The 14,682-nt window shown below is 37.4% G+C and overlaps 1 protein-coding gene across 2 annotated transcripts in view; it reads right to left on the bottom strand.

The window, feature by feature from the left end:
• Window positions 1-14,682, bottom strand: part of LOC126376537 (oxidative stress-induced growth inhibitor 1-like) — a 67,101-nt gene that overhangs the window by 32,740 nt on the left and 19,679 nt on the right. Inside the window, exon 1 of one of the 2 annotated variants that reach the window (XM_050023998.1) lies at window positions 1,426-1,626. The exons of the other annotated variant lie outside the window; for it this stretch is intronic. The gene's annotated coding sequence lies outside the window, so the exon portion shown is untranslated. Of the gene's footprint in view, window positions 1-1,425; window positions 1,627-14,682 lie in introns of those variants that run through there. 2 annotated transcript variants of the gene reach the window in all.

The following is a 14,682-nucleotide window of genomic DNA, read 5'->3' as shown; positions in this document are numbered from 1 at the left end:
ATAATAAACATAGCGCAGCATCACGCCCGTACCCCTGTAGGGGTAGGCAGAGGTGCATAGCACATACAGTACTCCTCGTCAGCTATGTTTAAATCCCATGTTCTTCTTCTACCATGTGGGTTGTGAGGTGGATTACCAACCTCATCAACCCTGGTGTCAGGGTTATTCTTGAGCCGCCAAAGGCCCCTGACATGGCTCATGTGACGACTACTAAAATCCCATGTTATACTTAATGCAATAGACTGGCCTATTGGCATAAACCGGGCACACACCCTGAAAACCACAGGAAACTCATAAAACGAATTCAGTGGTTTAAAGCCCGAACCGAGATTATATCCAGAGAGGCCACTCCATCATGATGGATGTCTGCTGTCACCATACGGATTTTTTTTTGACGTGCCTTGTGCTTACAAGGCTTGTCTCAGATGGCTGAGGGCTCTCAACCGGTTAAGTCATCGTATCGATCTTCGAATTTGACTACCTCTTTTTTGATGTGACTTCTTGTAAATTTGTCGCAAATAGCATTAAATACTTAGCCGAATGGCATTAACAACTTGGTCGGATTTAAATTCAAATTTTTTTTTTTCCATAACGAACCGTCTCATCCGCCTAAAACTGCAGCTTCTGACAATCTGTATAGTCGGAGAAAATAAGCTGCAAGAAAAACCTTGGCATAGAGTCCTAGACTTTCTTTAAAAAAATCATAAAATATAGTAGGTAGGCATTTCCTTACCTCTATTTCCTCTTCATCTTCATAATCTATCTACTCCTTTTCTTCCATAGTATATGTAGTAGTTTAAGTAGTGATATTTATTTATTATAACAATTATAATTATGTGTATTATTATTATGTAGTTTATGTAGTCGAAAGTGTATTTATTTTTATATGCACAAGTATTCCTATGCTGCACTATCCCGCTATATTACTTAATATTCAATATCTCCTGTACTTAAAGGTTGCCTGGAAGAGATTGCTACTTAGCAATAAGGCCGCCTATTGTACTAATTCTATTTCTCTTTTGTTTTGTTTTTTGTTTTTTCCTGTTTGTGCAATAAAGTATTTGTTATGTTATGTTATGTTATGTAGGTAATTTGGCTGCCTAATATCAGTTCCCGGACAGTGAATCCTAAATTCTAAATAATAATTAACCATAAAATACCGAGTGTGGCTGTAAGACCTGCTGTAAGTTATCTTCTTGCACTTTTAGCTCTGCCCAACCCGATAGGAATTATAGGCGTAAGGTTGTATCTCTCTCTGTACGGTATAGGTATTGGTTTTGTCGTGAAATTAATATTTACCTCGAACGGTATTTACTTACCATTTGACCGGTCAAATGGGAAACTGACTCTCTCACTTAGTTCATAATTTAAAATTCAAAAATATAGCTAGTAATTTAAATAAATTATAAAATAATGAAAACGTACCTTAAATACACGCACTGACGAACTAAACTGCCACTAGACTAAAATCTAACACTTAGTTAAATCCAGAATCCCGAATTAAAAGTTCGGTAAAAAGTTTATAAAAAGAACGAGAAATCGAATAACTTCGAAACGGAACGTATAAATTACGAAGCGTGCGTTCGCTACTGCGTCCGGTGAAAAACTGAGACTATCTGACATTGGCTCTAGACATCAGCCTTCCTTCATAATATTATGAGTTGATGTGTGGCCAACATGTTGGATGATGTTGGCCCAACATTGGCTAGACTGATTGGTAAAGATCGCTAACTTGTCAGATTAAATATTGAGGATTATTTTGAGAGAAGACATTTGTGGAGTAGGTGTGAGTAGGCGTCTGTGGTTCTAAAAGACATCTGAACTTTGGTCGTAATGCCTATTCCTTACCCAAAACTATAACTTTTAACAACATTTCCCGATAGATAGAAGGTTGTTAGTAAGGCTGGCCGGGGAAGACCTGGAAGGACTTCCACTGACCAAAAAGGCGAAGTCTTTAAAAAGTTTAGGACGGTCTACTTTGTACCGGAGTGTGTGTATGAAATTATTTATGATGAATGTGGGGTCAGCAAGACGCGTGTCAGAATAGAAGCAAATGGAATCCTATAGTATCAAGGCGTGAGTTTATCTAGCAACCTGTATATGTATATTCGATTTATTTATTTATTTTTCTTTTATTTATGATAGATTTAGACAATAGGGTTATTTTCACTAGTCAGTTATTTTTTACAAAACGTCTAAACACGAAATTACTAAAACCCGGAATTTGTATGAAAAAGCAACCTGTGACGTTACTTACTAAACTAAATAGAAAAAGAAAACGTTTTTTGTCACTTTGAACTACCTTCATTTAATAATCAGAATTTCATAATTTATCTTTGACCTAGCAAACTATTGAGCCGCCAAAGGCCCCTGGCATGGATCATGTAACTTATATCAGGTCCCAATTAAAAGGTCCCATAAAGATCAAAAACAGACAAGTCAAAGGTTCTTTGCTTAATTTTGCAGGAACCTAGATGACAATTATAACATCACAGCACTTTACCAAGGTTTAGAAAATATAGGCTGTAAAATAAACGCGAGTAGATTTTTCTGAAAATGTAAAGCTTACAAAGCTATGCCAACATTACCTTGGCCATTCCGTTCCAATGTTGGACCAACATCGGCCAACACTAATGACAACAAATACAAGATTAGGTATATAGATTGTTCTACGATACATAGACAAGTGAGTTCATGCGTGCCCACGCGCATTTGTTTACTGAAAACTTAGTTTTTTGTTTATTATTTATACTCTAGCGTATCAGTCACACAAAGTGATGAATGGATTTGGTCATTGAAAGAAAAAATATTTTTTTTCTCTACTAAACGTATAAACAGAGAAGATACGATTCACGCCGGTAAAGGCTCTGTTACACTACCCAAAACTTCGGATATAGTGTAATAGCATATCCGCTCCGTGCTTCGGAGGGCACGTTAGGCAGTCGGTCCTGGCTACTATTATTTAGTAATAAGGGACTTTCCAGGTTACGTTCCGTAAAAACAATATCGATGGCGATGGGGGATCGAATCCTGGTGGGGACATATCACAAAAATCACTTTGTGGTCCCTAGTTTGGTTAGGACATTACAGGCTGGTCACCTGATTGTCCGAAAGTAAGATGAACCGTGCTCCGGCACGTTAAGCCGTTGTTCCCGGTTACTACTTACTAATGTAAGCATGTAGTCGTTATGGAGTCATGTCAGAGGCCAGGCCTTTGGCGGCTCAATAATAACCCTGACACCAGCGTTGATGAGGTTGGTAATCCACCTTCACAACCCACACGATAAGAAGAAGATGGCGTTGTACAGATTTAACGTCAATTATTCAAAAATATAATGAAATGGAAAAATATAAGTTACATGATCCATGCCAGGGGCCTTTGGCGGCTCACTAGTAACTCTGACACCAGGGTTAATGAGGTCGGTCATAGACCTCACAACTATCTCACTCACAAGAATACTACGCATAGAAGGGGAGGGAATATCTGACAGAGGACAGCAGAGGCGGAGGACAGGAGTCCTAGTACGACTTTGAAATAGACTACTCTGGGCGCCATCCCACTCGCATCAGACAGAGTACTGCGGGGCGGAAGGCAAGAGGGAAACCACTGCCCTAATTTTCCCTAAAAAAGTGGCATGGAGAATGTAACACCGACTAGAGCGTGGCTCTTAAATTAGTAACGATGATAGAAGGGACACTCTTCGCCCCCCACCAATACTAGCTTGTAGCGAGCTTTATTTACCTCACCCCTGCGGTGGCCTCGATGGAGGCCACATTTCCATAGAATAGGCAACCCTTTGAGGCTCAAGTAAGACCGAAAGGGGGTGGGGGGCGGAGAGTTCAATTTTATACGTAGTACCTTTATTTTTTCTTTTTTTTTTCGTATCTTTTTTTTCTTTTTTTTAGCATTACATAACAGCATCATCACTGCTGTGTGTATTTGTATATTTTGGGACCATGTCACATGATTTTTTTTCACAAATTGCACTGTAAGTCTCACTAAATGTCAAATATGTTAGTGCGACAGAGTCTTAAAGTGGGTACATTATATTGCTCATGACTGTACACCCTCTATTCGCCAGCTAAGTAGAGAAGCATTAGCAATTCAATGCTGAACTAGGCAAACATAAGCAAACTAAAACCTTTTATTATCTGATAAGAAATTACATGAAAATGGGCAATAGTTATGAAAGGCGATGACGTCACACCTTGAAGAGATTAGTTATAGTTACAGACGTGACATTTGTTATTATTCACGTCTCATTATATTGGAATCGTAAACATTTGATTACAAAGATAGCATCACACAAAATAGTGACATCAGGGGGAAAACATGTGCGTCAACATTACAGAGAAAGACTGAGGGAAAGGAGATTGACCAAAAGTGGTTCACCACTAATAAAAAGAAAGATATATTTAAAATATATTTAACTAATAGAAAGAAAGAAAGATATATTTATTACTTACTACACCGGACACCACAGACACAGACAGACAGGTACATTACATTCAACACAGGACAGAAACCACACGAAAATCAATAAGTACATAGAAAAAGAAAAGAATAAAAAAGAAAATCAAACCAAAATCATAAAAATAATAATAATTGACCTAATCAGACATATATATTTGAATATGTCATTAAATACTGAGTAATTATTACCTAAACCGCATTCAAAAATATGCTAGCAGTAAAAAGTTATGGCTGAATGAAATAACGTGTTACAACTATTCACCTCTGCCTACCTCTTCAGGGATACCGATGTTATATTATACATATAGAGTTCTCGAATGTCGAATCTGTAGGACTTGTAACTGTTGTATTATGTATACTAAGTTGTTATATTAAGTTGTTTTGTAAATATTTTCGCACATAAATGTGAAAAATATTTTGATAGGATATTTTTCATTGCGGTCTGGTGGAAATTACTCAGTATTTAGTAACCTATTTGGTTGTATAAGACTCTTTAGTGATGGATATTTCGAACACTTTTGGTAAGTATTCAAACTCAAAAATATCTTTATTCATTTTGGTAGCATGTAGGAGTCGCGGTTGCACAATCAAAAGAACGCTTGAGGTCGCAGGTTCAAATCCCCGCCACCAATGTATTTTTGAAATTGTTTCCGAATTCTTGTTAGGACATAAAGAGCATGTGCTCAACAGTGAAGGAAAACATGACAAGGAAACCCACATTCCCGAGAAATGCGTTTTGGAGGTATTTGACGTATTGGGATGACTTTTGTAATAACCGCGCGTTATCCCGTTTTCCACAGGGTCCGCTTGCCTAACCTGAAGATCTGACAGGTCCAGTTTTTTACAGAAGCGACTGCCTGTATGACCTTCCAACCCGCAAAGGGAAAACCAGCCAGATACAGGTTACGGCAAATACTTTGGACACGCAAATCTCGGGAATACGCGTTTTCTTACGACTGGACTTGCAGTATAAGTTATTAATTTACTTATCTATCACGTTGGTCTAACAGAAAGCTCGGTGAAGTGTGGATGCTTAGTTCATCTTGCGATGGACGTCCACTTAACTAACCCAATTGGGATATAGTTGTCAAATTGTTATGTGTATTCATACAAACAATTATGTATTAATATTAAACCCATTTTATCGCACATGCTTATTGTAATATAATTTTACAACTACTATAGGTATATAGATAGAGATAAATTATCTAATATTTAAAGATAAATAAAAAACTAGGAAATGATTGGAGGTAATTGTGTACAGCAGTAGGCTCTGCACGGTAACCGCGCCGCGCGCGGCGCGAATTATATCGACGCCTTCGACCAATAGTTTGTCGTCCATCTAGGTAGATAGCAATCGTATTGTTTATTGGTCGAAGCGCTCAATATAAACCGCGCCGCGCGCAGCGCGGTTGTCATGCAGACCCGGCAGGAAGTACTCGCTTCCTTCTCAGGTCACTTGATTGAAATGTTCTTTGTTTTTGTTCCGGTTTGATTTTTCTATTTTTTATTTGTGCCCGGTTAATGGCAATCAAACCTCCACCAACCCGCAGCGGAGCAGCGTGGAGGAGTATGCTCTACACCTCCGGTATAGAGTATTTATTATATTAACTTTAGTTTACTTTTAGGCATCTATTTCTTGTTGCACCATCCCGCATCCAAGTTGTTTGTAAATGTTTGTTTCCTGGTAGTGGTTGCCTGGAAGAAATTGGTCTAGAGCATTAAGGCCACCCAAATTGTACTGTATTCATGTGTTATGTCTGATTGTTGAAATTTAGTTCTGTGAAATAGAGTATATTTGATTTGATTGATTTGATTTAATTGAGGAGAGGTCTGTGCCTAGCACTATAAAGGCTGTCTATGTTTATTAAAGGCAATGGGGTCGTCCCCTCTTACATGGTACTTAAACATAGCTGGCGAGGAGATGAAAGGAAACACGAGCAAAAGTAAAAATAAATATTACTACATAAAACTATCCAGTCTGTCAGATAAGGCGACCTTGTGGCATTTTCCGAAGGTACACAATTGAATGAACTGCGCAGTATTCTACCCACAACATGGGTTCGTTGGTGACCTTCGAAACAATTACACATGATGATGAAATAATAATAATAATCATTGCTTATGTTTATATTGCATTCATGGTTTGGGCGCGAAGGAAAAGTTTCTGGGAGCGATTTAAAAAGGTTCAACTGGATATTGGACATGTTGTCGCTTGTTCCTCTTGCGATGTACCTCTGACTACCCCAATTGGGTGACAGTCGTGAGTCGTGATCTTAGCATATTAGTTTAAGTTTATAATTTGTGTATGTGTGTTATTTGAACGGAAGGCGATTGGGGCAACCACCGTTCTACACGCCCTATCTATGGAGTAATGAAAATGGAGGCGATTACTCCACCGACAAGAGCACAGCTCTTAAACAAAGAGAGAGAGAGAGAGTGTGTGTTATTTAATGTGAATACTTTTGTCACATATTTTTTTTTTTCTTAAAGAAGTATTTGGAAACTTCTAATATTACAGATCTCTCCATAACAATTGATTTCGCACGATCATTTCCGATCTTCCTTGCAATTATTTATAAACGGACGGAAAATGAGATACTGTATTATTGATACTGTATTATTAGGCTTACGTGCAATAAAAGGAGGCTTTTTGTAAACTGCACTTAAGCAGAAAGGTGGAGTATGGCTATGGCACTCTTGGATTTGGTCAGCTGGTTTTTATAGGCTTTAAGGTTTAGGTTGAGCTGGTGCAATTCCTGTTCGGCACGTCCTTGCCGCGGGGGGCCTCTTACTTCAGTAGGCCGGAGTGAGATGGTGGCTGAGTTCGGATTGGGACCCAGACCTACAGGTTATAACTCTTGCCCAGTGATACGGGTGAAGACCTCAACGGTTGCAGAGGCGGAGATGGGAGCCATCAGTATGGGGATACAGGACGAAAGGGGCAAGTCACAGGGACTATAAACTGGAACCAGACAGAGGGCAGCAGTAACTGTCAGTACTATTCAGATGCGGAGGACAGGAGTCATAGTACGGCTTTGAAAGTGACTACTGCCATCCCACTCGCGTCAGACAGAGTACTGTGGGGCAGAAGGCAAGAGGGAAACCATTACCCTATTTTTCCCTAAAATGTAGCATGGAGAGGAATACTACACCGACAAGAGCGTGGCTCTTAGTGATGAAGGTTTAGTACCATTTACTCCGAACCGGCGGCGCGCGATTATGAAACAATTGACGAATGAGGAGGAAGCAAGAGAAGTGTATCAGGATTGAAGCAAAGGGATATCCCATAGTATACTTACCCCGCAGTCCTCTGAACTGTGTCTAAAATCATCATCTCCCTAGCGTTATCTAATAATTTGACAGGTCCTCGACCACACCTAGAGTGACTTAAGAGCTGGAGGTTGATGATTTGGATTAATAACCGGTCACCGTACGGTTCATGCTATCCCACATTTTATTGACGTCTTGTGGCTTTGTACACCCTGATACTGGCGCAATATGGGACTTTGTTGTTCTTAACATATCATCATAACAGCCTCTGTGGTCTATATCTTTATGATTCTTACATATACATAAACACACGTCTATTTCCCACCAGGGTAAGCAGACTATGGAATTCTTGGTTCCCTTTTTTCTTGATTCACTTTTCTTGCTTCCTCCACATGCATCAACATGCACGCCGGTTCAGAGTAGGTCGTACTAAACCTTTTCTAATTCTTAATATTCTTTTTTATGATTCTTCTAGTCATAATTTATAACTTCTTCAGCAGTAGCAGATCCATGGCTAAGAGTCAATCTACCAATGTGTTTGGGTCATAGATAAATTGATATCACTTGGTGTCCAAGATGTGTTGACCGGTTAATGGTATTGGGCTCGCCTTCTATTACATGGGGCTTAAACATAGCTGGCGAGGAGCAGGTGTAAATGCTATACACTTCTGCCTACCACTTCGGGTATACTGTTATGGTGTTGAATCGTTTTCGGGACTTATTGGATTTTTCTTCAATATTCTTCTTACTGTGTCCAGCGAGATTGTGACCAACCGTAACGGTCATATACCCAAAAATGGCTTCCATTTTTCGTACAAATTCAATGGTCAAACCAGACACTAGATAATCTATTTCATTTCCCGTCTTTATCTAGGTCCAATAGACAATATTCGATTGTTAAACCCTCTATAACATATACAAGACCTGAATGTCTTTTTGGACCAAAGCATAAGATTAGAACAAAGGACAATGGGTTGGCAGTTCAAATTCGTCAATAAGCTGAATATAATAGGACTCAAGTTGGACTATTCAATGGTGTCAATTGTCGACTGAACCCCATTCAAGGGAAAAGAAAATATTTCTAGCATTTCCCTCCTGCATATGTCGGATATACCTAAACATTTTTTTTTTGTGGAACCTTATTTTGTAGGTATAAGGAACAGCTTGGGGCTGATTTTTTTATTAAACGGATAAATTATTTGTAAATGGAATAGCAAAATTGACTATAAATAAAAATCAAATTTAGAAGACTCTATTCTACGGATGGACGCTATGTGACTATAGAGAAATCATTCCTTAGTCAATTAGGTTTGGAAACAGAAAGTCCCATTCGCAAAATGTTGAGTGCAACATTGCGTATACGTATATGCTCTAATCGCGAAACGTCCTATTCGCAAAAGGTCACATTCGCGTAAAGTACTATGCTTTTGGACGTCGTATAATTGGCAGCCTTGCTGCTCTATAGCAATTTCTGCCAAGCGACCAGTAGAAGGAAATAATTAATGTAAAACTAGGTGCGAATTAGGTTAGCTGTATGAGCTGTGAGCTGACATCAGTTAGATTCACATTTAAAGAATCAGTTAATAATCTCAGAATATAACATAAGCTCAGGATTTGGTATATCCCAATTGAGGTAGTCAGAGGTACATCCATTGCAAGATGAACGACTAAGCCTAAGTACCCACCGAGCTATCTGTTAGACCACGTGATATGTGGTGAGCCGTATCGCCGTCTACAATGGTCGAGCCAACCTGTGTTAGTGAAAACTATGATAAATTAATAACTCATCTAGAATTATACATATAATTAATGTAAAGAAGAAAATCGTATTTTCTTTATCTTCTTCTATCGTGTGGGTTGTGAGGTGGAGTACCAACCTCATCAACCCTGGTGTCAGGGTTACTATTGAGCCGCCAAAGGCCCCTGACATGGCATGTAACAACTACTTACATACATCAGTGAGTAGTAACCGGGACCAACGGCTTCACTTCCGAAGCACGAATCATCTGGTGATCAGCCAGTAATGTCCTAAGCAAACTAGGGACCACAAAGTATTTTTTTCTTTATTATTATATTAATCTACTCATCATTATACATCAATGAAATCAAACATCCGTAAAGAGAACATTCATCCATACAAGCTCTATTATTAATTAATGTGAATGGCTCTCCGATAAACTTTATAATTAACTATTTATTTACGTTATTTTGATAAGTGTCCCTCATTAACCCTAGGGGGTCGGTTATCGTTAACTTTCCAATGAAAACAACTATTGTTCATCGTATAGGTAGTAGAGCAGTGATTTCGAGAATATTCACATTCGCTTTAGATAATATTCACATTCACTTTAGAGAATATTCGCATTCGCTTTAGAGAATATTCGCAATGAAATCAATTTCATGATGCACGATGTTCGACTCACCGAACAAGGTTCACATAAAGCGTCGTGGTTCACGCCGCGACTTGTGCCGAGTGAGGCCCTTTTATCTCAGGACGTCCACCACCACCTTATGATCATTTCGACTAACATCCGTCTTGCTTTATTGTAAGTGTTTTGTGAAAATTTTATATGACATTAGTCTTTTTATGTGTGTGGCGCCCTTTTATAATAAACTATTTCTATTCTATTCTAATATTCTCTTAGTCCTCTTTCTTTCATGCGGGTCATCAACCCTGGTGTCAGGGTTACTATTGCCAAAGACCCCTGACATGGTTCATGTAACGACTACATACCTACGTTAGTAACTAAACAGTGGTTTTAAAGAGAAAAACACTAAAATCAACATTCGTTACATTCCTACATACACCAGTATTTATTGTGGTGTTAGTGACATCGTAACGAAAATTTTGAGGGATGATCCAGACCATGATTCTGAGTTGATATCAAGTGGAATTTTCCGTCGCAAAAGTATGAAAATAATTAAAAGAAAATTTGGAATTTGTTTTGTATGTTGTGTGCAATAAAGTATATTTGATTTGTTTTGAAATTCCATTTGATATCAACTCAGAATCATGGTCTTAATCATCTCTCTCAGTATTCGTTACGTCACTAACACCCAAACGTACTCGTATGGCTTACCTGTACGTACTTGGACGGGGTGTTAGTGGCATAATAACGAATACTAAGGAGGATGATTCAGCTCATTATTCTGAATTAATATCGACGGAAAATTCCACTTAATATTAGCTCAGAATCATGAACTGAATCATTCTCCTCAGTATTCGTTACGCTATCACTAATACCTTGTATGTATTCCAACAGTACACATATCGTAATGCTTTAAAAAACAATACATAGGTATACAATACAGCTTATGTGTCCCAATTACATAGTATAGAAAGCTTGTATATGTAGATAATACGTATACGTATAGCTTGGTCATAATAACGACGTTCGCCATAGTTTTCGTAGGAAACGTGCGTCAACAATAACAAAGTATAGAACGGGTATCAACATTTACAGTAAGGTACGTACGGTCACGAGACCCAATATGTATACACTTTGAAACCTTGTCACATTAACTTTTTTGCCAAATTAAACCGTAAATCTCATTAAATGTCAAATATGATAATGCGTCAGGGTTCTAAAGTGGGTAAATGATATTGGTCATGACTGTACGTAGTCGTTTACGATGGCTTAATATGGCCGATCACGAAAGAGCATTTAGGCTGAAGGCGCATCATCTTTCTCGTAGAAAAATAATCGATTCCCATAAATCAATAATACGTATAGTATCGATACTAGCGATAGGCATATCGATATATAGATTTATTAAGAGGTTTAAAAAATAATCGATTATTAATCGATATACAGTCGATTATCGGGCAACACTATTCCGTAGGAAGAAAGGAACGTTTTTTACAACAAAATATGCAACAAAAAGCCACAAGATATGAATTATACCTGTCATTTTGTTATCTGTCGAAAAGGAAAAAGACGGGCTTTCCACATGCATAAAATGTTTGGAACACACGTAAATTCAAACACCAGCCACAAATCTCTACAACCCTATGAAAATTTTACTTTTTTTTTCTCTAAAATAATAATAATAAAATATGTTTATTACTCTCACATCAACTCGATAATTGGTAATTAACAATAAAACAAGATTAAGATACAGTTGTTGGTGAGAGACACTGGGGTCTGTGAGAAGCGTTAGCTTGTAGTACAGGGCCAATAACCCGACAGAATTAAGTTGACAGCAGACGTCAAACGGTTTGCATATCAACGCGATACCTATTTGAATCGCCCAGGTTAAAAGCTGCGCAAAGGGTTACGGTGTAAAAATATAACCAAAACAATGTTTGTTTACTCAAATAGTATGGGAACTGTCAACACACACACAAACTCACGCCCGTAATCCCAAATGGGGTGGGCAGAGCCACAAGTAATCAAAGACAACTTGCAGCCACTGTTGATACGAAGTCCTAAGATGGATATGATGAACTATTACGGGGTGGGTCAGGTGATGCTTTTTAAAAAAACAATTTTATTACGCTAAAAGGATTTATTAAAAGAAAATGTATTAAAATTATACAGGACGTAGTAACTATCCGAATTCCAAACCCGAACTAACGATTTCCCATTGAAATGAAACTTGATGGTTCCGGAGTCCTATTGCATTGACGTCAATGCAATAGGAATTGAGTATGCAGTTTTTATTTTATATGATTACCCTGTAATTTAATATATAACAACCCCCCGAATAAGATCGAACATCACCCTTAAAATGATGTGAGATTAAAATCAGATCGAACTTGGATTTCGGTTACATTATATTAAAAATTAGTATATTAATAATAAGTTCTTATCGACGAAAATAATAAGTATGAATTTGAAGTTAAGGTGAGTGTTTTTGAGATGCAAGGATTATATTCCTTTTGACTGTGACTGGTGTCCTTATCTCATCTTCCGTGTCTGAGAAAGATTCCTGCACATTCGACATCACTACGGTCTGTGCTACTGGTTTGTTAGAACTCTTTTTATTGTGACATTGGTTAAATATCTGGACTAAGCATGTGGAAGGATTATTTCGACACAGACGTTTTCTACATCTATAAAGTAAATATAACAAAAATATTATTCCTAGGACATAGCTTAACGATATATAATGAATGCCATACTTTTGCATATGAGTTGGACTTTCGATACTATTTAATTCCTTTTCCAGGTAATCTAAATGCACACTAGCATGTAACAGTGAATCTAAGTTATCAATATTTGTAAGCTTATTATAAGGTAATTTTGACAATGTTTTGTTCAGTTTAGTCCTTTCACAACAATCATCGAGTATTATGTTAAAGTCAGAAATTGAGTTTGTTACATTGGAAATGTAGTTTTCAGTAATAGGATCAAATTGTAAAGTTTTGTAAAAAGCTTTACAGTTTTTTGGCAATTTTAAAATACCAATAGAAAACAAAATTTCATCATAACTGATAGGGTTGTTCTTACAAGTGATATGGCATTTGCCTGGTTCGGATTGGGCAAAGAGCCACCTATTATTACTTATCTTATGAAAAATATCTACATGTCCATGTAACAATTTAACTTCACAAGAATCGGGTAAATTTTGTACTACTTCGGTGATTAAGGTTGTTTCACACGTAGGATTCGCAATTGTCGAATATACGTTCGTTAACACGCACACGTAACACTTGCCACTGATCACTTTACACTTCTCAATATCTTTTATCGGTGAATAAAACATATGATCAGCTGTAATTGCTACATAAGAACTTGTAGGTGCAATAAGTACAAAAGTATCTGGTTTTGAAACGTCGTAAGGAACGGGTAAAGGGATTATATTAAATAGATTATAGGTTTGAGGTAAGACGAGCGGTATCTTGATTAACATAATTATTCTGTTAAGGTGATAATAACAAACGAGTTTAGAAATGTCTAATAGCTGATGAATGTTTTGCAGAGTTAGTGATACTGCCAACTCATGGTTTTTAGGAAGAGCATTCCTATGCTTATTTAACTCGTTATACAATTGATAAGGGCTAAGCACAGTAGGATGTAATATATTTAGCTTTGCAAAAAGGATAGCATTATTTACATCATCTATATCGAAAGATAGCGTTAAAATTATAGCTTCTAAAGAATTGAATAAAGAACTTAATTGAGATTTTATTTCTAGCTTATCGTTAGAGTTACTAATCTTATTTAGCATATTATTCACGGTGTCCATATTCTTAAGTAAATTTTGTTCGTTTTCATTGACCTTAGACATAGAGTTATTAAAATTTGAAATAGTTGACTTAATTACATGTATATTGTCTTTCATCAGGTAAGACAACTGTTTTTCGTCTGTCTGTACCTGTTCAATTGCGTCAGTGAATTTAATCGCATCTTCATTGTCTAAAGTGCCGAAAAAGGTTTTCAGGATGGAGCCCCCAGAATCAATGAGACCTCGTTTTTGACGTCGGGGTTGTTCATCGACAAGTAAGTATGATATAGAAGAAAATTTATTGACATTAGTTATATGTTGATTATGTAAAGCAGACAGAGAGTTAGTACAGTCTGTCTTTAGCTTTGACGATGAAAACGAATTGCAAAATAAATTTACTCTTTCGAATAAGAACTCCGCTTTATCTAAATTAGGTTTAATATGACTTATATCTAAATACGTAACGACATTCCATTCGCCGTTAGTGAATTTGACATCTAGAAGTTTGTCGAAGAAAAGTCCAGGACTATCTCGGATTTGTGAAACGAATTCACAAATAACCGGTGGTGCGGCCCTGGAATAGATAGAGACGCGCGTTATGTTACGGTGATAACGTTTGATCAGCTGCGAGTTTTATTTCGTCATAGTGATGACGTACATGTTTTCTATTTATAAGTAATGTGACGGTGTGGTGTCCATTTAGCTTAATGATTTGAAAAGGACCTTTCCACACCGGGGATAAGGCTTTATTTTGTTTGTGATGG

Source organism: Pectinophora gossypiella, chromosome 21, assembly GCF_024362695.1.
Source record: "Pectinophora gossypiella chromosome 21, ilPecGoss1.1, whole genome shotgun sequence".
NCBI lineage: Eukaryota > Metazoa > Arthropoda > Insecta > Lepidoptera > Gelechiidae > Pectinophora > Pectinophora gossypiella.
This window is presented reverse-complemented; position numbering and strand designations above follow the sequence as displayed.